The sequence below is a fragment of the Acomys minous genome (genome assembly GCF_964271855.1).
Source record: "Acomys minous genome assembly, chromosome: 4".
Taxonomy (NCBI): Eukaryota; Metazoa; Chordata; class Mammalia; order Rodentia; family Muridae; genus Acomys; species Acomys minous.
In genome coordinates, this window is record NC_140486.1 from 69,547,926 (window position 1) to 69,569,288 (window position 21,363).

General features: G+C 40.5%; 1 protein-coding gene across 3 annotated transcripts in view; it reads left to right on the forward strand.

Annotated features, from left to right (window-relative positions):
• Positions 1-21,363, forward strand: part of ZNF521 (zinc finger protein 521) — a 289,791-nt gene that overhangs the window by 131,613 nt on the left and 136,815 nt on the right. The window lies entirely within an intron of this gene.

Below are 21,363 nucleotides of genomic sequence, written 5' to 3' on the forward strand. Positions count from 1 at the left end.
GACAAAGGAGTAAGATGGTATGAGCCAACGTGTTGGCTCGGAGTCAATTAAAAAGAATATATATATTGTCGGGGAACAAATTAGGTAGGGGTGTCTTTTTAATTCCGTATTGTCAGCATGCACTGTTTTGCTTTGTCTTCTGGTTAGTAGGGGAAATACTTGTGCACAACAGGAGTTTTTCAAAGCGCCCCCCATTTATCTGCTTAAAGATACGGTCTCAGAGCCTTCACTCTCTGGGTTCCAAAATTAATGTTTATTCCTTTCCCTCGGTTTCAGAGTACCGCCTCTCTGTCCGTGTTTCTTTTGGCACGATAAGTGGGAGAAACACACTCATTAGCGATGCAATTGTAATTCTGCCGTGCCGTCCTTCCTCCAAGCTGAACAGGCTCTGTGGACTGCCATTGCTTCCGGCTTTATCACCTCCACTTCCCTACCTGCTCCTATCTGGTGATCCAATCCAAATGAAAACCCCAGGGAGATCCTTGTCCCTTCCAGGCAGGGTTCCTGTATGCTCCTTATCTTGTCTCTGCACTCAAACTCTCTGGGAGGGCTCGCGGCATCTCCCCACAGATAGCCATCAGGCTGCCAGTGGGGAGAGTGGAACAGGCTATGCAGAGCCCATGCTCACCCAGCGTGGCATCTGCGTGACAGGCAGACTCCCAAACTTTGAAGCCGTTCTCCTATCTCCCCTGCCTGAGTACGTCTGCGCTCTCCTCTCATTTAAATAAATGAGATCCTGTCGGACTGATGGAGACAGCTGGGCGAACACACTTGGGACAGTGGTCCCAGCTTAGATATCACATCCAATCCGGCAGTCCTGAACCAAGAGGTACTTAGAATCATAAGACATGTGCTTCTCTCCAGCACTTTATTTTAAACAGGTTTAAGACTGTATAAACACATAAGAGATAGCATAAGGAATGTGTGAGTCTGTTGTACTCATGCGATTTTCCAGATTAGAGCATCCTTGCTCCCTCTCTCCTGCCCTGTCACCTTTCTTTCCCATTTTCTCTCTTCTTCTCTCTACCATTTTGAAATTCAACCTGAGCCACCTGCAAGTACACTGCAGATATATTTTGATATCTTCTTAGACAAGGATTTTTCTTGCTAAGCCACAATATCATTGGCTAAGCCAACAGAATTAGATACATTAGCAGAAATTAGATAAGTACAAAGTCTCTACTACAAAAGGGGCCACATTCAAATTTCTAGACTGTTCCTAAAGTGTCTTATGTTTTTAAATATTGCATAATAAGGAGCTCAAGTGCTTCAGTAATGTGCTTCCTGTGCGAGCATGAGAAGCCGAGTTGGGCTCCTCAGAGCCCCCGTAGAAACCAAGTATACCAGCCAGAGCGATGGGGAGAAAGGGCCCTGGGTGTCCTCGACAGCGAGATGAACTGGCACTGTGAGCTCCAGTGAGAGGCTCTGCCTCAAAGTATAAGGTGTTGAAAGACAGAAGAAGACGCCCCAATGTTGACCTCTGGTCCCCACACAAACATACACAGGCTCTTGCACACCACACACACACACACGTGTATACCACACACACAAATTTAAGATTGTTTTAAACATTGTATAATAAGAGTCCATAAAACATTCGTGCAGAGAGTTGCTTGTCTCCTTTTTATAGGAGTTTGTGTGTCTGTGGCTAACATGAACAGCGTGTAACTGCATTGATGTGTGCGTAGCTGGGATTTTCTGTGTTTACAATCAGGACTGGACCATTTGTTTCTTTGTCAATTGCATCTGAAAATGTCCATGTCTGTTTTCGCTTATGCGTTTGTGGCGTATATGTTCTGATACGTAGAAATTGCACCATTTATCTGTTCTACTTGAGACAGAATTCTTAAAAATGAACACAGACACATGAAGACTATGAGGAGGTTAATTCAGTTGGAATGACTTGTCTGGAAGGACATTCTTGGGTCTAGAACATTCTTGGGACTATTTTTTCCAGGGCCTGTGCTTCCTAGGCTGTACCACTGAGCTAAATCCACAGCAAGAAAACTTACCCTTAAGTCGTGGCCTGCCTTTTAGTTGGTGCTGAGATGGTGGTGATAGCTACAAGGTTATTTATAGTCTACATTTTCATAAATCACTACAATATTCCTCAAGTACTTATATCCACAATGATGGCTTTTAAGTACTTAGCTATCAATGGCCAAAACAACTTTTTATATATAATTTATCTTCTTTATTGAAACTTTATTTTAAAAAGCTTGCAAGATGGCTTTAATTTGACCAAATATTAGGACTTGGTTTCAAAATATTTCCTTTCTTCATAATCGTCTGAGTGTTTTTCCAGTATGTTCATTATCATTATTATTGTTATTTTTAAATTCATTATTCTCTCTCAGTTCTAAATTTGTATGTAATACTCTCTCAAATTAGGAATATATATTATTTGGAATGGTGAAAAAGTTCCCTAAATATGCATAAAGGTTTCAATTTAAGCAATCCTACAAACATATGTTAGTGGGAAGACATGATATTATATAATATTTATTTGTTTACATTTGTTTATTTGTAACATTTATTTGGCTAGTCACTTTAAATTTGTGATTTTCCATCATAAGTGACATGCGAGTTTGTTTTTCATGGGGCCATACTAGTTAAAAGAGAAGTTACTATTTACTTTGCCAAAAGCCCAAAGGTATGGTGTGGGGAATGAAGTGTGAGTTCCATGACTGTTGCCTTAGATGCCTGGGTTTCTGAAGGCCTCTCCAGCAACGGTGTTATTCCCATCTTTTCTTGCTGAGGCTTCAAAGATAGAAGGAGATGACAGGGGACAAGAGAGCCCAGACACAAATTTTTTTCAAAAGCTCAGATTTTTCTGAACTGTGACATATTATCACACAGGGATGCCGGTGGGCACTCAACTCTGCCAGAGATGGAAAGGCTTGCCATTGGATTGAAACTCCATAACTGAGTAGATTTAAGTGTGTATATAGATCTAGAGATAGGCTACCATATAGTCCCCAACATGGGTGCAACGCAAAGTGTGTGACACTCAAAGCTAATTATAGGCAGTTGTCATGTGGTGAAAGTATCTGGAACTGACTTTGAACCCATCTCACTTGCTTAATGTCTTCCGAAGTTAGGAGCAATGTCTTCTTGTGGTTTGTTCCCATGGTTACTAATCAAAATCTCCCATGAGACTTTGCAATACAGTGTTTGAGGGAAGCCCTGTCCTTATTGCTCCTCAAGGGTTCGCTATGATGTAAATTTGCATATTACATACCATGTCCAGGAATGGGAGAGTCCGTCAGACAGGAAGTACACTGGACACCTAGCTTTTGCTGCTGCACACCAGGTGCCTTTCAGAGGTCCTGCTATTTGCAACGTGAAAAAGTGTGGGCTCTCTGGGTTCACTGATGAAGGCCTGAAAGCCTCATCAGTACCTCAGAAGGTTGTCATGTGACCTTACTTTGATAGATGTTGGGAGAACATGTCCATGGTGTCCTCCTGTGTTTTGTTTTATTTTGTTTTTCAGGATGGTTTGTGAGTTTCTCCCATTTCAGCTTATGCTATCCTTACCAGTGCATTAAAATTACTCTTGCAAGGGCCATCCATTGCACCATCACCCCAGCTCCCTAACGAAGCCAACTTTAATGAACAATGGTGTGTCCAATTCAAATCCCTCTGCTGAGTCTTGAACTTGGTCTAAGTTGTCTGATGGACCCCCCCACAGATTTCAACCTCAGCAGATTCAAACTTGAACCCCTTATCTTTACTATAAACTCTTGTCACGGCTACCTCTCTTTGTCTTTGAAGTTTCTTCCTTTATCTCCACATCAAGCTGCCTCCATTTTGGCCATCTCCAATTTAGTTTCTGCATATTTAGTATATTAGTGCTTCCTTAACCCCATTCACCATATTTTAATTTCCATTCATCCTTCACAGAACTACTGAAGTGGCCATGAAATTGCTTGCTCTGACTGTATTCTATTTTCAATCCCATTGTACATAACTATGAGGACAACCGATCTAAAACACAAACCTCCCTCCCCTGTGGCTTCCCGTTTGAGCTTTTGAGAGGTTCTCCATCTCTGTCCACACAGGAGAATGTGTTCATCTTTTTTCCTTTGGCATATACAACCCTTCAGATATGGGCTTCTAAGTTTCTGCCACTTTCCTTGACCCCTACCATGTTATAGATTGCAAGTGCCTCTGCCTTCACACATGTTGACTCTGTCTCCACAGCTGTCCTGCCCACCTTAGGACAGACTTTCCCTTTCTTTCCTCTGCAGTGAATCTGTTCAGATGACCCACTTTCAGAGCCCAGCCATTCCAGAAGTTTCTCCTCGTGAGCCTCAGTTCCCACCACTGGCATTCTCTACCCTCTGTATGACGGATGCACATGAATCATAGTACAGATTACATAGAATGAACTTCATAACCTGTTTACATTGCTGTTTCCTCTCATGAATTCTTTAAGGCACAGACTTGGGGCACACATCACAGTGCTACCACCTAAAGCAGGGCCACACCTTCTCTGGGCCAGGGCCTACCCGCATGGATGCCATGCCATGGAACATGGGTCGGCCGGGACATTCCCCAAGCTCTCATCCTGTGTTAAGCAAGCCCCTCTCACAATGACGGCAGAGGACACGTGCTGATGGTACTATTGCTGTTTATGTTTTCATTCCATTTGAACTCAAATCATTGCTTCCTCTTTGAAGTTCCAATCCCTGTGTTGTGAAGACTCCCTTCCAAGGCTCTCCTCAAGCACCTGCCAAGTCTGCACGACTTGGTCTCCAGGATGGAGGCAAGGGCTTTTTGTGGCCTCCTTTTTCTGTAGCTCTAGCCACAAAGGCAGCACTCTCCTGAATGCCCCTCTGAGTGTGTGATGTCCCTTTCCAGGCTTTTCCTACTGTTGCCTTGAGAAGTCTTTTCTGTTCTTGGTATAGGCCAGGGGGTGCCTGGTTCCCTGTGGTCCAGGTTTTTACTTCTATGTACTTCGCAGAGGCAGCTGAGCTATTCCTGGGCAGTAAGTGTCTCCCATCCAAATGCTAACCAGGCATTATCCTGCTTAGCTTCTGAGATAAATGGAATGGGCCATGTTCAGTTATGGTCACAAATGGCAGTGACTATCTTCATGGTAGGAATCTGTTTTCCCCTCCTACCCAGCCTCACTCTGTCATGTGGTCTACACCAAGTTGGACTTACCCATATGTATCTCTTTTCAGATGTGTGTGCCGATTCTTTCTCCTAAAACCCATCTTTCTCCCAGACACACACGATTGTAATGAAGGGGAGCACCCTGTGTCCAGTTACTCAGGGAAACACTGGCAAGTCCTTCCCAGGCCCTCCTGCCCCTCCTAAGCCATTAGGAAGCCCTGGGGATGCCACCTCTAACCAGAATTGTCAAGGTGTCTGTCAAGGGCTGCTTTACTTCACTGGCCTCCTTGTGAAGCCATGCTCTTTATCTCCTGCCTCCTAATGCCGACTTTGGGTCTCAGTAGGAAGGGTACACATATAAATTAAATAATGTCAATTAACGTGCTTCAGTGGCTTCTCACTTCCTCAAACAAATCCTGGTATCTGACCAGCTTATTTCTAGGAGCTTGGTTCGCATAGTTGGATGAACATAAGTACTTCGAAGTAACAACAAACAAACAAACAAGCAAAACAAACAAACCAGTATAGACCAGTGGTTCTCAACCTGTGGGTCTCGACCCCTCTGGAAGTTATATATCTGATATCCTTATCCTGCATATCAGATATTTACAGTACAGTTCATAGAAGTAGCAAAACTGCAGTTATATACTAGCAACAAAATAATTTGTGGTTGTGAGGTCACAGCATGAAGAACTGTGTTAAAGGGTCACAGCATTAGGAAAGCTGAGAACTACTGGTAGACATATTTGGGTGCACATCAGATACATGCATGATAAGTTAATTCACAGGTATACTGATTGCTTTCCCAAAATGTACTTTCATGCCTTAGAGTTAAATGTGATATAGGAATGCTAAGCTAAGCTAAGCTATTTTGAAGTTTTTGACTGTTCAAAATTCAACTTTAATATAGAGGTCTATTTCAGGTGTCTGAGAGCCAGAACTCTATCACCATTGCTCCTGTGGTGAAAATAGCAATGCACATAATAACAAGTGAGAAGGTGGTCAGTCTTTAGATTTCTTTTGTATTGCTTTTATAGCATAAGGATTTCCGTATTAGGCTGAAAACTACAAGGTTGAGAAAAAGTTCATTCTTTTTCACTTCAGGGTGTTGATGCTAAGTTTTGTGCCGTTCTTGTACAAGGAGCAAAATAAATGGTTTGGCTCCCTCTAAGCAAGCCACATGTAAGAATTAAGTAGAAAGTTTATAGGACAAAATGATTCCTAAGACTTAAGACACTATTGGAATACATTAAATTGCTTTGCCAAGGCCAATCTGCCCTCCAGATTTATTGTTGTGTATAATAATTGCTTAGTGTGTATGAAAAGAGTTAATGGCCTTGGCATAAATATCTAGGCGTGGGGCCTGGAAGCTCTTCTCTCTCTCTCTCTCTCTCTCTCTCTCTCTCTCTCTCTCTCTCTCTCTCTCTCTCTCCCTCACTCCCCCCCTCCATCCCTCCCCCCCTCTCTCTCCCTCTCCTCCCTTCTCCTTCCCCCCTCTCCCTCCCTCCCCCTCTCCTTTCCCTCTCTCTCCCTTCCCCTCCCCCGTCTCTCCTTTCCCTCTCTCTTTCCCTCCCTCCCTCTCTCTCCCTCCCTCTCCCTCCCTCTTTCTACCTTCCCTCTCCCTCCTTCCCTCTTTACCCTTCTCTCCCTTTTTCTCTCTCCCCCTTCTCTCTCTCCATCTTCCTCTCCCTCTCCCTCCCTCCCTCCCTCCCTCCCTCCCTCCTGTCCTCTCTCTTTCTCTCCATACCCCCTGGTACCCATAATAGCCCCACATGCAGCTACCATCCTCAGGTTGTCTGTGCCTCCCTCCAGTCCTGAACTTTTTGCTGATAATTTCATTGTGTTTGCAGTGTGCTTTGAGAAGTTCAACGTTAGGAATGCTTTTGTGCACAAGCATAATTGTGTCATATTTGGCTTTAGGTTCAAGCCTCAGAGTTCTAACTAAGAGGAGACTTTTATATTTTTGCTGAAATCGAGTCAAGTTGTAAATTATTAAATATTCAAAGCTTGTGGGGAAGTAGAAAGACACATTCTAAACCACTTTATCTACCAAACGGCACAGCTGTAATTTTCTGTTATATCTCATTTGGATTTCTAGAAATTGAACATTTTATATATGAGAACCCTTCCAATGTCTTGTTTTCTTAAAAATTACATTTATTATTTCCTTATTTTATTTATGTGTAAACAGAATCCACACATATGTGTGTATAAGCCTGTGGCAAGTCATCTGCACAACTTGCAGGGGTCAGTTCTTTCCTTCCACGGTATGGGTTCTAAGGATTGAACCCAGACGTTCTGGCTTGGCATCACCAACCTTTAACCACTGAGCCATCTTGCTGACCCTCTGTCATATACTTAATAAAAAGACTGAATGGCAGGTTCCTCAATGATACTTTGTTTTGGCTTTTACATGGTTCTCACCTGTAAATCTGTTTGATTCTGGAGCTCGAGGAGCTGCTTGGTGGTTAAGAACACTTGATGTTTTTGCAGAAGATACAGGTTCAATTTCTAGCATCCGTATCAAGCAGCTCACAACCACTCACAACCAGAGGACCCAATTTCCTTAGGCACATTTATGCACATGGTACACATACCAACACATACACATTAAAAAAATAAAATAATCTGAATGTTATAAACTCTCTGCTCTTAATCACTCTTATTTCCCCAATTATCAGTTGCCATAGTATAGAAATGCGAAACATTATCACTTTCCTTTTTAAATTTTTATTTAATTAATTTTTTCAGATTACATCTCAATTGTTATCCCTTTCAAGTTGAGTTGAAGTCACTGCGAGCACTTCTGCAAGCATTAGTGGCCTGTGGTACTGGTAACTTCGTCAGCTCCAGCAGGGGCTGTTGTTGCCTTCTCTGCCTGTCTCCATCCTTGTTTCTGCGTCCTGTGTGATCTCTGTTTCCAAGCACACTAGACTTGCCCTTGCAGGCCTGCTGTGTCTTGTTTTATGGTGTCTTTTCTCTTTTTATATCGTGTTTCTCCGCCAGTTTCTCACCTGTCCCATTCGTGCTCTCCCCGTCTTAAAAACAAGCGTCGGCAAATTAAACACTGAAGACCACACAAGTCATATTCATTGAGTAGAATTCAGATACACTTTAAATGAGAAAGTTGTCTTTTAAAAATTCATAAATTTTTAAGCTAAAAACAAAGCACGGCACAAAGAAATCTTAAAAATAGAAGTTAAAAATACTTGCACATGGCAGCTGGGTGTTTTGTCTATGCCTGCCATAGCAGCACTAGGGAGGCAGAGGCAGGAGGAATGGGGTTTCAAGGATATGATCAGCTTTGTTTAGAATGCCAGGCCAGCCTGGTCTACATAAGACTCTACTGCAAAACCAAACCCAACCCAGGGAATATGTTTAAAAACATACAGGTAATATGGGGCTTAGTAAGTTATTTGGAAATAGAATTCTATTTTATAACAAAAAAAAGTCACAACTAAGAGCAGAGACTTTAAAAGAAGCAGCACGTGAAGAGCCGACGGAGAGAAAGAACAGGAGTGAAGTGTCCAAACCTCTGACGAGGTTAGTTAGGAAAACAAAGATCTTACGTAATCTGAGTAAGGACAAAGGAGCCATCGCTTCAATAGTAGAGGTTAAAAGGCGAAGGGAGCTAAGCTAAACACATGGATGTAACTAATACAGTTAAACACTGTTCCTCCAACTGAGCCAAGCTCTCTAAACAGTAAAAGGAGTAAAATATCATACAAGTGCTTCAAACTCCATCATGTGGCACATAGTTAAAGTTAAACGGCGGCTTATTTTATGCCTATTGATGTAGTTTTAGGTTTATAGTGAATGGATATGTGTTTACTGTAAGTTCTAAAGACTATCCATCCTGTTGTTATACGCATACACACATGCACATTCCAGCAAGCATACATCAAAGCGCCCACTGACATGAAGCGAGTAAGTAGACTTCCCTAATGCTGTGAGTCCATCCCACATGGGAGGGAGTATGCGCATGCATAGTGCTGAGAGACATAACCAGATGCGGACAATGGCTCGCTCCAGCCATGCCACATGTAGGGATGGGAAAGGTAATCTATGATGACTGAGGTCAGAGCAGGTACATCTGGCATGGCGGCTACTGGGGAGGAGTGGGAGGAGTTCCTGCGGGGGATGGGAGTGCGCCAGCCTTGTTCTGTAGGATGACAGTGGATGGGGAGGCACATATGTGGGCCTGTCTGTAACTTACTGCTTGGTTTGCATGGGCCCACTACTTCTCAAGACAAATGTAACGAAAAGAACTATCCATTATATGCATATATTTATGCTATTAGCTCAAACGTTTCTATGGCATGGAATCGGTGTTAGAGTAATCTACCTTATCCAACCAGCCTCGAAAGGGAGAGGGCGGGGGATAGGGAAGAAGGGAACCTCATCAACATTAAAATGCTTAATAAGCTCTTGAAAATCTTCCCACAAAGAAAATACCAGACCCAGACTGCTTTTAGAATGAATCCCCCTAAATATACACATAAATGCCAAAAAACACAAGAAAGAGCAAATGCTCTGTTATAATCCTGATTTCAAAACCAGACCAGCACGGTGAAAAAGAGTAGTCCAGGTCAGTTTCTGTCATGACTTTGCATCCTAAAATTTTAAGCAATATAGCAATAAAATGAAGTCTCCTGTGTGTCAAAGTAAGGTTATGTTATTATAATGTGGGGTCATCGTGAGCGCAGGGTTGGGTGGAGCTCAGGCCACTGACTAACTTACCGCATTAGCACACTAAGATAAATTCCAGACAGAAGGATTCAGCATTCTTTCATGCTTAAAAAATACTAAACTGGCAACGAAACAAGACTTTCCTCGACCTAATGAAAACTATTTACAGTGTCAACTGTAGCAGCCAGTATAAAGAAATAGAAAAGTAATCAAGTTTGTGGGTAACACGGCTAAGAAAGTAAAGCAAATGTAAGGATAGAAGTGCAGATCAAAAATGGAAAATAGCTTGACTGTCACATACAGGGTGGTTGTGGTTTTGTTTGGTTTTGATTTTGTATATAAAAGTACCCAAAGTATCCAGGCAGGCCATGTCCTCAGCCAATACTGCCTCAAATGGTAATTTAAAAAAAAAAGTCCTTACTTAAGTCATGTGCTATTTATTCCCAGAGTAACAAAACAAAACTCCAGTAAAATATGGATTGTAAATACTTTTGTTTATAATAGGCAAAAAACGTGTATTTAGAGATAAATCTTGTAAAAATACACAAACCGTTTTTTGTGGAAAGGGATTAAACATTTTTGAGAGATGTTTTAAAAGGCCTAGCTAAGCGGTGAACTGCAGTTTGTTGCTATACTGGATCCCTCAGCATCATGAGGCCTTCACTTGCTTGAAAGGGATCCAGTGACTCTCGCATTGGGAATTTCGGCAAAGTGTGTTGGTTAGTCTTATATTCAAGTTTTTAATTTTTAAACCTGACAAGCAATTCCAAAATGCCTCTGAAACACTGAAAGACCATGAGGTGCAAACAGTCTGGGTACTGTGATACACAACCCGCGATACACAACCATAAACACAACGTGCACAAGGTTACAGGAGGACTTGCCCTACTATCTCGACAATTTATTATCAGGCTTCAGTAATTAATAGACCCTACATGAAATGTCCCCAAAGAGACCTCAGGAGAGCATGCATCTATCTTTGTTCATCAGAGAGGAAGTGGATGGAGCATTAAATGCATTAGCTATTTATGAAAAAAATAAAATTCTTGTTCATATATAAAGAAATTAGTTTCAGGTGGTTTATGTATATACAGGTTTGCAAGATAAAGGCATAAATCTCTTGCAAAGCCAGAAAAAATATTTTGATGATCTCAGGTTAGGGGGTGATTTTTTTAAAAAAATAAGACCATGTAATGTGAATCACAAATTAAATGATTGATACGTTCACCTCTTTTAAAAATAAGTGAAATAAAATCAGAGACACACTGGTAATATATATTGCCATAAATATAACTGAAACAAATATCAGCTTTAAAATATGTTTAAAAAACATGAGTTAGTAGGATATCACAAACCATCAAATAAGGAAACAGCAAGAAGACCTTTATCACAAGCAGGAAGCAAAAATGTTCCTTGAACATATAAGGATCTAGAAGCCCATTGGACTTATGGGAAATGTCAATTCAGAAGGCAAGAGGATAGTGTGAGATGGCCCCTGAGGAGGCCAAGGTAGGGCCAAGAGTACAGCTGGTTAATGGATGCTTTTTATATGTTACCTATATTAAAAATGTTCATTATAAATATTTAGTGCTCAACAATAAATGTAGAACTGTTAATGTATAGCGCCCCCTTCACTACACAGAGAGGAAAAACATAAAACCAGCACTGTGCATAGCAACAATGGTTACAATTGTAGCGCTTATCTCCTAGCTACCAAATACAGGGAGCCTAGAAACTGTTCTTTGATTGTTACAAGTAAGTTGGTCAAGAGTGGTAAAAGCATTAATACACATTTCTATCCGTTAGACAGTTTCCTTTACAATGACCAGAAAAAGCAGTATCTATGCTCACTGCTTGAATGGGTGTGAACTCCTGGTTTTGGCAACACTTGCCTGTAATACTGATTTGTTTTAAATCATTGCCTCATAGGATAATAATAGCTGAATTCCTGCTATATGTAGCACATTGAGGTGTAAGGCTGAAAAGAGAAGAAGCTTTACACAAATAGAGTTTTTGGACAAGTATACTTTTTTGATTGTGACTGTATTCTATAGTTATTTATACACATTAGCTGTGCACTGTTATCCTCATTGGAGCGCCTGGAAAGCTTGTAGAGTAATTAATGTATGGCAGTAGGTGTGGACAAGTGCCATCTTAGAGGTGCCTGCAGCAGAGTCTGCAGATTTTGCCAGAGAGGGATAGCCAGTGTGGGGAGTTAAGTGCTCACAAAGCACCAGTGGTGCAGCCAAAGGGCTGGTAGAGATTCTCTTTCCGCTTATCTGTGTTAAACATCAAACAGGTTGGACAGGGCTGTCACATCCCAAGTCCTGAGGCAGGAGGTGACCACTTGTCAAAACAGGGGCAAGCATGGTAGAGCAGTGTGGGTGAGGGAGACACTACTGGGGAAGAGGTCAGAAGGATGGAAGGTGGAGGCAGGGGTCGGTTAGGCATCCTCCATGGTGCTCAGCACACGGTGCTTCTTCAGTGCTTAAAATGCTTGGTGATTAAAGCAATAGAGACCATGACAAAGATGGGAGCATTTCTCTGAGAGATAAATATTGATACAGTTTCTTAGACACACACATAACTAGAACATACGAAATCTCATAAGTATGTAATGTCCTATGCTTTTCACATCATAAAGAGATTTTGGGACAAGTGAAGTCTTGTAAAATCTCCTATGGAAAATAATCTATTTTGTATAATTAAACATGGCAAACGCCTAAGCAAGTCTTCAACTGAGTCTGTGCAGCTTTTGCTGGAGAGACATGGCCACTGTAGTAAGTTTATCACCACTGTATCAATATAATGGGAGAGATGAGATTTTGTTGGGCCAAAGAACAAATTCAAATACCAGTTGACAGAAAAGTCCATGAGGCTTCTAAGCCTCAGTTTCCATATTGATAATGGCTTTATGCACACACTGCAATTACACGCATACTTTTTAGGGTTATTATGAAGGGCAGGTGACACACTAAAATGGGAAGGTTCTTAGTGAACACAAAGAACAGCACACACACACTATGTATATATATATACACACACACACACACACATATATATATAACCCCTTTAATATATTGTAATAACTATGTATAACTATTATACATGTATTCCTGTTTATTCATGCATACATGTAATTTATTCGATGCTTTTTCAATTAATTTATTGTGACAATAAGGCTGGAATAATGACTTATTCAGTCAAATTATATCTAAATAAGTTATTCCTCCACCATTGATGAAGTAGAAAGACACAATTAAATGTTAAAATCAAATCTAGAAGTGCTGAAACCCAAAAAGCGAAGATAATGCAAAAAAAAAAAGACAAAGATAAAATCTTATTTTATTTGCTTTGAGGTTAGAGGTAGTTTTGGTAAATACCACAGTAAACAGAGATGAGTGTCTAGATGGACAAAAAAATAACCATGTATAAGAAAGGAAAAACGTCTAGTGAAACTATTGGACTGAAACATATCCTTAAGGGCAGGGGAATTAAAAAATACTAAGGTAATACAAATTGTCTGTGAGAAGTATAGTAAATGAACAACAAAATTACGGGGTTTTTCAATTCTAAATCCTGAAAACAAATGAGTAATTTGAAAAGCAATTTAAGAGCTCAGTTGTGTGGCTGAAATCCATTAGCATTGCTCTCCGTTAATCAGGTTTAGAATATTTACATTAGAAGGGAGAAGGGGGAAGGTGGTGATATTTTAATATTTGGTTCTGATAGGAATTATAATTTGGATGCACAACCTTGGTTTATTTCAGACTTATATTCAGATTACTAGTACATGGTTAGGAGGGAGGTGCCTTAAATCAAAGACATAATGCGATCTGGAAAATACCAAGTGGTACTGACAAAACTAATATGAGCAGAATCTATGTGAACATAACTCACCTTACCTCCGAAGGACCACGGCGTACTTATATCTGGCATTGGTCGTAAGGAGGCAAAAGGAACTCCAATAAAAACCTATTTTCAAAAAAGAGAGTTTAATTGTACATAGTGACCACTTATTTAGTAGAAGTTATTTATTCTCTAAAGACGAGTCCTAGAAGGTGAGAGAAAGGAGAACAGTGAAAATGAGTGGAAAGGATCGGGGTAAATGTCTAAGGGGGGGCATCTGAAATATGCGTGGGGTATCAAAGCTCAATATTGTAGCCATTTAAAGTGGAAACCAAATGTTTTTTGTAGAAGATGGATTTGGGGTTTTTTAAAGTTATTTTTAATTATGTGTGGCTGTGTGTATGTACATGTGTGTGTAGGTGTCCATGGATGCCAGCAGAGGGCGTTGTATCCTTAGGAGGAAAAGTAGGAGCTTTTTTGGGCCTCCTGGAATGGAACTGAACTCTGATCCTCTGTAACAGCAGCAAGCCCTCTTAATCGCTGAGCCATATCTCTAGCCCCAGAGGACAGACTGTTTTAGTTCCATGAATGGCTCTGGATTGGGATCTTTTTGTCATTCTCAATTTAAATAATTTCACATCAGGAATGTTACTGTGCCTAGATTGAGTCTGCTCTAACTGGTTCCTTCTTTCACTAAATACTACAAATTAAAAGCATATATCCAAAAGAAAAGAGTGATATTTTTTCATGTTTCTCTTGGTAAAGACCTTTGCCTCCAGAGAGCTGATGTATCTTCACATCACCAACTGAGTATCTAGTAAGATGATGAGGAATTATGTAGCTAAATGTCCAATTAATATCTACACTGGTGGTCTAGTGAGATGGCTCAGCAGGTAAAGATGCATGCTTCCAAGCCTGAGGACCTGGGTTCAATCCCTAGGACCCTCATGGTGTGGGGAGGAAAAGGATTCCCCCAAGTTGTCCTCTGTCTTCTGCACATGCTTCATGGCATGTGACAAACAAACACATACACACAGTACACATACACACTTTCTACATTAATTAAATGAATGCAATCTATTTTTTTTAATGAGGTAGCAAATGATAATATTCCAAATGGGTTTTCAAAGTAATGACCAAGTTGTTGATTGAACTTTTATAATAACAACAATGCATCTTAGACAAAGGAATCATAGAGTGTGCTTTGTAAGATGTCCTGTTTGATTCTGTCACCACTTTCTTAGCACTGCCTCCTGTGCATACTCTGGTCCGTGGAGGGCCTTCTTCTTCCACAGGTCAACTAGAGAAGGACGCTGTAGTTTCCTGGCTTACGTATTCTTGGTCATTTTTATATGGACTATTTCTAGCAATTGTCAGGAAGAATTGCACAGAATTTTTCAGGTCTTATATTAATATTTCTGGAATGATCTGAAGGTGATGGGGAAACCCTATCTGCGTTTATGATACAGGATCTAAGTGTGTTTGTGATGGCAGTCTCGTCCCCTCTGTAAATTTTGGGACATCAGCACCCTGCCGTACAACTCATGTACAGCATCACATGCTCTGTCTGTCACTATTCTGGACCTAGGAGCTGAAGAGAGAAATGGGCTGTGCCCAGTGGGTACCAGGACAGCTGAGGCTGTAATCTGAATAGATGCTTTGACCATGTAGTTCTAGCATCCTTATCTAAAAACTAGAAATCAGAAATGCACTAAGATTATTCTGAATACCAGTGTGACACACAAACGGAAAGTTCCACAACTCATGCCCTGGGTTGGGCCCCAGTTAAAATATAAGTTCACTAAAAGTGCAAATGAGATATATGCAAAACTTATAATTTCATATCTAGGATGTCTGGGCATAAATCTTATCCTCAAGATTTCTCTGGATTCAGATAGTCCAAAAATTAAAAACAAAGAAGCAAACAAGCTTTTGAAATATTTCTGGTCTCCAGAAGTTTGGATAAGCCATGCTCAACCTATAGTGTGTAAATTTCCTGCTGAACTGTCCACTGACAGATGAGGACCCTCAGAGACAGTGACTTTGCAAAGTTTCTACTGTCAAATATGGAGGAGTGGTTCATCATTGGACAAGAGTTTGAGGTCCCTAGAACCACAAGAAGCACCAAGTTGGCATGGTAGCCTGCCTGTAATTTCAGCCTTAGGATGTAGAGTTTTCCCAGAGCAAGGTGGCTGGGGAGACCAGCCATATCGCTGAACTCTGTGTTTGACTGAGGGACCCTGCTTCAGTAAATAAGGTGGAAGAGTGGTGGAGGATGATTCCTGACGTCAGCAAGCATGCATGCATACCTCAACACATGGTGTGGATGGGTCCATGCAAACACACACATACACAGACACATGCACACAAACACACTCATACACACACACACACACACACACACACACACACACACACAAACACACTCATACACACACATGTACAAATACACGGGAAAGGAAGAAAGGGTGAAAGTAAAGGATATCTATTTTTTGAAAGGTATTCTTAGTAAGATGAATGATGAAGAACTTGAAAAATCTAGATTATTTCATTTCAATCAAGGGGACTAAATTAAGCCTTCCACCAGCCGTTTAGTATGTTGGAACAGCACAGAACATTTAACATAGGAGAGGGGAAGGGAACACCAGTATGCCTGGAAAACTTAGTATAAACAACAGGAATAACAAAGCCGGCATCTCTTCTACAGCACCCTGTGGGTGGAATTGTTAAATGGCTTTTGTTTTTACTCAGGTGGGTTTTAGGAGCAATTTTAAAGAAATGAGAAGGGTAGTCTGACATGTCTAAATGGGAAAGCTGTTAAAGTGGAATGGATGGACGAGAGAAGAAAGAGCCTTGGATGTGTGCATAATTGAGTGTGTGTGTGTGTGTGAGAGAGAGAGAGAGAGAGAGAGAGAGAGAGAGAGAGAGAGAGAGAGAGAGAGAGAGAGAGAGAGAGAGAATAGATAATGGGTGTGGAGGCATCTCACGGGAGATAAAATTAACAACAGACAGGTAATTTGGGCACTGATGTGGGCAACTGCAACTTCAATGACCAGATTAAAAGAGACCATGTCCTGTGGGTGGGACATGAAGCTGCCAGAAGAATAGCTGGAAGGATAAACCAAGAATAGAAACAAAGGAAAATGAGCAGGACCCAGGGGAGCCTTCACCTAAAGGGAACAGGAAAGACCAGAGATATGGATCAGTGGGAGTGCATGAGCCTGGCACGGGCCAAGGCCTGGGTCCAATCCCCAGCACTGTCCAAAAATAAAAACAAACAACCCCAAAGTAAAAAGACTATGCATGGACAAGGGTTCTTAATTTTATAGTAAACACATATGAATGATATACATTAACTTATCATGTCTAAATGATCAGTTATGTATTGTATTAGATATGAAATGAAAGAATTAAAACTTACTTTCCACCCTTGAAGAGTGAATAACCACATTAGGGCATAGATTAACACTGTAGAAATAAATCAAATAAAATGTGCAAGAATTATAAGAATAAAAAAAAAGAATCATTATCTAAGACAAAATAAGGTTTTGCCTTTTTTGTTAATATTTATGATAGCTATCCAGCGACATCAAGTCTCAATAGGCTAATAAACCTATTAAGTTCCCTAACTTTCCTTTTTGACATAGATTACATAAGAAAGTGTGTGTGTGTGTGTGTGTGCACGCGCACACACACACACGATATACGCACATGTCTGCATAGTTGGTTTTCTTCATGTTTGTGTGTACATGCAAGCAGAGGTTTGAGGACAGCTTGGCACCCTTCTTAGACACGCTCCACATTTATTTCAGTCTTCCACTGGCTTAGAATCTCACTAAGTCAGCTAGAAGGCTGGCTAGTGGGCTGCAGGCATCTGCCTGTCTCTGTCTTCTCTCCATCCGTGGGATTATAAACACGTGTTACCAAGCCTGGATTTTACATGTGTTCTGTGGAACCAAACTCAGCTCTTCACACTTGGGAGGCAAATGATTTAGTGACAGAATCATCTCCCCAGCACAAGACAGTCTTTTCTAGCTCGTGAGAGTCTCCATGGTTTATTATAGGGTTATAAATAGTGTCACTAACCCTCAGATTTTGATCCCTATGGACGGGTGACACAGTGCAAAATGTCCCGGCCCCTTCAGCTCTCCATATATATGTCCACAACGCTACCGTGAGACAGAAGGGAAGTTCAAGTGACTGTTAAGATAAAGGCCTCAGTGTGTGACCAGAATAGCTGATGAGGTCACTAGACCTTAATGTAAATCAAACGTTTTTGACTTCTTCCTTTTCTCTTCCACTGTACATTTATGAAACATTCAGTAAGTAAATTAATATTTCGGTACCCATGATTTTTTTTTACTCCTTTTAGTGTGATATCAATTTTTATAGAAGAGTTGGGATAGGAAGTTAACTGAAATTCACAACAAGTTGTAACACCCTTTGAACTAGGGGTTCATGGCCCAGCCATGGGTACCGTAATTAGAGGCAGATTCTCCGCCATAACTCACAGTGAGTTAGCACATGTGCTCGTGGCTCCTTCAACTTTCTCTTTTCAGTGTGTGTGTCTTTTAATTAGAGCCTGTAATTGAGCCTCTTCCAGTCGACTGACTTCTACTACCCTGTGTGGTGGGAGGGGCTTTGCCAGCAGTAACAGAACACTGTAGGCAGCGGCCTTTTGAATGAAAGTGGTGAGTGTGGGTGACTGGCTGGACGCTCCAGTGGTCAGGCAGTAAATGGAATGTATCAACTTACTGTCCAGTGGATCTTCTGCCCTTAAGTGAGATCACGAAAGATAACCACCCAAAGGGCCTCAGGAGCATGGGTAAAGCAGGCATCAACTGAGCCCTTCGGAAGAACACTATAACGTGACTAGGGATAAACAAGGGGAAAACGCAGTAACTCAGCTGGGTGAAGGATCTCGCTGCAAGGGGATCCAAGTACCAAAGCCAGTTCTTTTATTATTATTATTATTATTAATTTATTCACATTACATCTCAATGGTTATCTCATCCCTTGTTTCCTCTCATTCCTCCCTCCCTCCCATTTTCTCCTTACTCCCCTCCCCTATGACTGACTGAGGGTGACTTCCTCCCCCTGTATATGCTCATAGGGTATCAAGTTGATTTTTCACTTTAAGAGCTAGCTTTGGATAGCAGGCTACCAAAGCCAGTTCTTAAAGTGAAAAATCAAGTACATATATAAAAGCTGAAGCAAACTTCTGAGAAAAAAATAATTTTGAATTTAAAATATTAGTTCTTTTTATTTTTTATTAATTTTAATTAATAAAATAAAATTAATATAAATTTTAATTAATAAAATAAAATTAGTATTAATTTTAATGGATTATTTTAGCACCTCCAAAATGGTAACTTTCTTCCATAAGATTTGTTTAATACCTGTATCCTCGTCCTCTGTGGCCTGACAAGGCCGCCCTGCCAGGAGGAAGTGATCAACATTGGGGGGCCATGACAGAAGTAAGCCCTACTCCCCATATTGTGGGACCCACAAGGAGACTGTGTTGCCTATGTACTGCATCTAAGCAGAGGGTCTAGATCTACATCATACATTGTCCTTGGCTGATGCATCAGTCTCTGTATTGTAGTGTGGTTGTCCTGTATTATGTGGCTAATACCTGCTTATGAGTGAGTACATACCATGTGTGTCTTTGTCGGTCTTGGTTACCTCACTCAGGATGATCCATCCATTTGCCTGCAAATTTCAAAATCCCCTTGTTTTTCATGGCTGAGTAGTATTTCATTGTGTAAATATACCACAATTTCTCTATCCATCATTATAGAGAGGTTTGACTGGTCAGGCAACGAACTGTCTCTGTCATTTTCTCATTTTGGAAGCTGCTAACCTGTACTTCCTACTTACTCAAGTACTGTAGTTTTCTTAAGATGTGCTCGTTCCCCCAAAAGGGGGGGGGCTGTAATTAGGATGCACCTTATGGTCGGTTTGCTGTTTTTATTGTTTTTCTTGTTTTACAGCTCTAAAAACTGGGAGCATCATATGGTCAGGTGTGTCTTATAGTCTGAAAAATATGGGAAGAATACACGTTTATTCTTTCTCAAGTCTCCCAGATAGTTTAGTTTTACAATTAAGCTTAGTTGTTTAGGGGTTAAGATGTTTTTAGGTAGATGTTTTAAGTTGATAAAGATGAGATATGATAGATATTGATTTACATTCAGAATTTTAGACTCACCAAGGTAGGAGGAATGTTTTCTTCAAGGTTGCCAAATACAAATAGCCACAACACTATGAATGTAACATTTATATAATTCCTGATTGTTTTGTGGTTTTTCTTGCTATAGGTAATTTATTGTATATATGTGTAATAATATAAACATATATGTAAAAAAGAAAAATAAAAAAGGGAATTAAAAAATATTTGTTTGATATAATGGAATTGACTCTTTAAAACAGAATATTAGCTGTTTGGGTTTGTGTGTGTATGTGAATATTTTTCATATTTTTCTGAAGACTCAATTATTTCCTGACTTTTGACTTTGGAATTAAAGTATCTTAGTACTATTTAACGTACCATAAAAAATCCAATAAATGGTGGAAAACCACTTTGATTGTTTTACTCTTTGGTTTTGAAATTAGTGGTAGCTTACATTTTTATCTTTGTGGATTTTGGATTTTATTTGCAACAGTAATTATGTTCAAATAACTACTTCTTCTCTGATACTGTAAAAAAAAGACGCACTTGGTGGTTTAAAGCAACAACCCGCGGTCATCCACATCGTTACTAGAAAGGTAGCGTTTAGTTTCCCTGGCATGTCTCTGTGTGGCCAGTTGACCGGGAGCAATCTTTGACCCTATTTCTTGTCTGGTTGTTCTTCTCAATCTATCAGATGACCCGCAGGACAGTGAGCATCAAGCCTGGCATGTGATAGGCACTTGTGATAGATTTAGACTCCAGAGAATTATTCCATTTTAGATTGTTGATCACCTTCAGGGCATGGTTTTTCCCCTCTCCTCCAGGTTGTATTAATCTGCCCCTCCAAGACTTATTTTAACTTCCATTAACTGTATAACAACAAAGATGGTCGGTCCTGAATTTCATCACCATATTAGTTAGGCAAAAACCCATGTAGAACCTGGTTTGTGTGTTTCCTTCCCCAAAGTGTGTTATAACTCCCTGCTTCAAGGACCATGTCAATCCCTCTCGGTTGGTAAGGCTTACCATGTGCCAGGAATTGTACAAAGTGCTAATCAGTCCACAAAATTACACAATAAAATATGGATGCTTCCGGTTTTCACTGGGTGATGTCATCAGTAGTAGCTTTTGTTGTGTCATTTCAGCCACATTCCCCTCAGTGTTTAATAGCTTGTTCTCATATTAATTTACTATTATGTGGAAGATGACTAGGCTACATTTGTAAAATGTCTAAATTATTGAATAGTTGTATGAAGCTGTTGGCTCATTACTTACATTCGTATACATTATCCATTTGCTTGCCGGCAAAGTACTACCAAGTAAAGGTGTTCCTGACCATATATAATTTTTAATTAATGCCTTTGTTTTTAGGATGGTAATATATAGTGCTATAGACATTAAAAACAGTTTTGTTTGGGTTTTTTGTTGTTGTTTTACCTAGCTTGTTTGACCCGGTTTTATGCGGAGAGTGCACATAGCTATATGTATGTATGTTTTCATGTGTTTGGGAACACACGTATGCAGGTGTGTGTGCA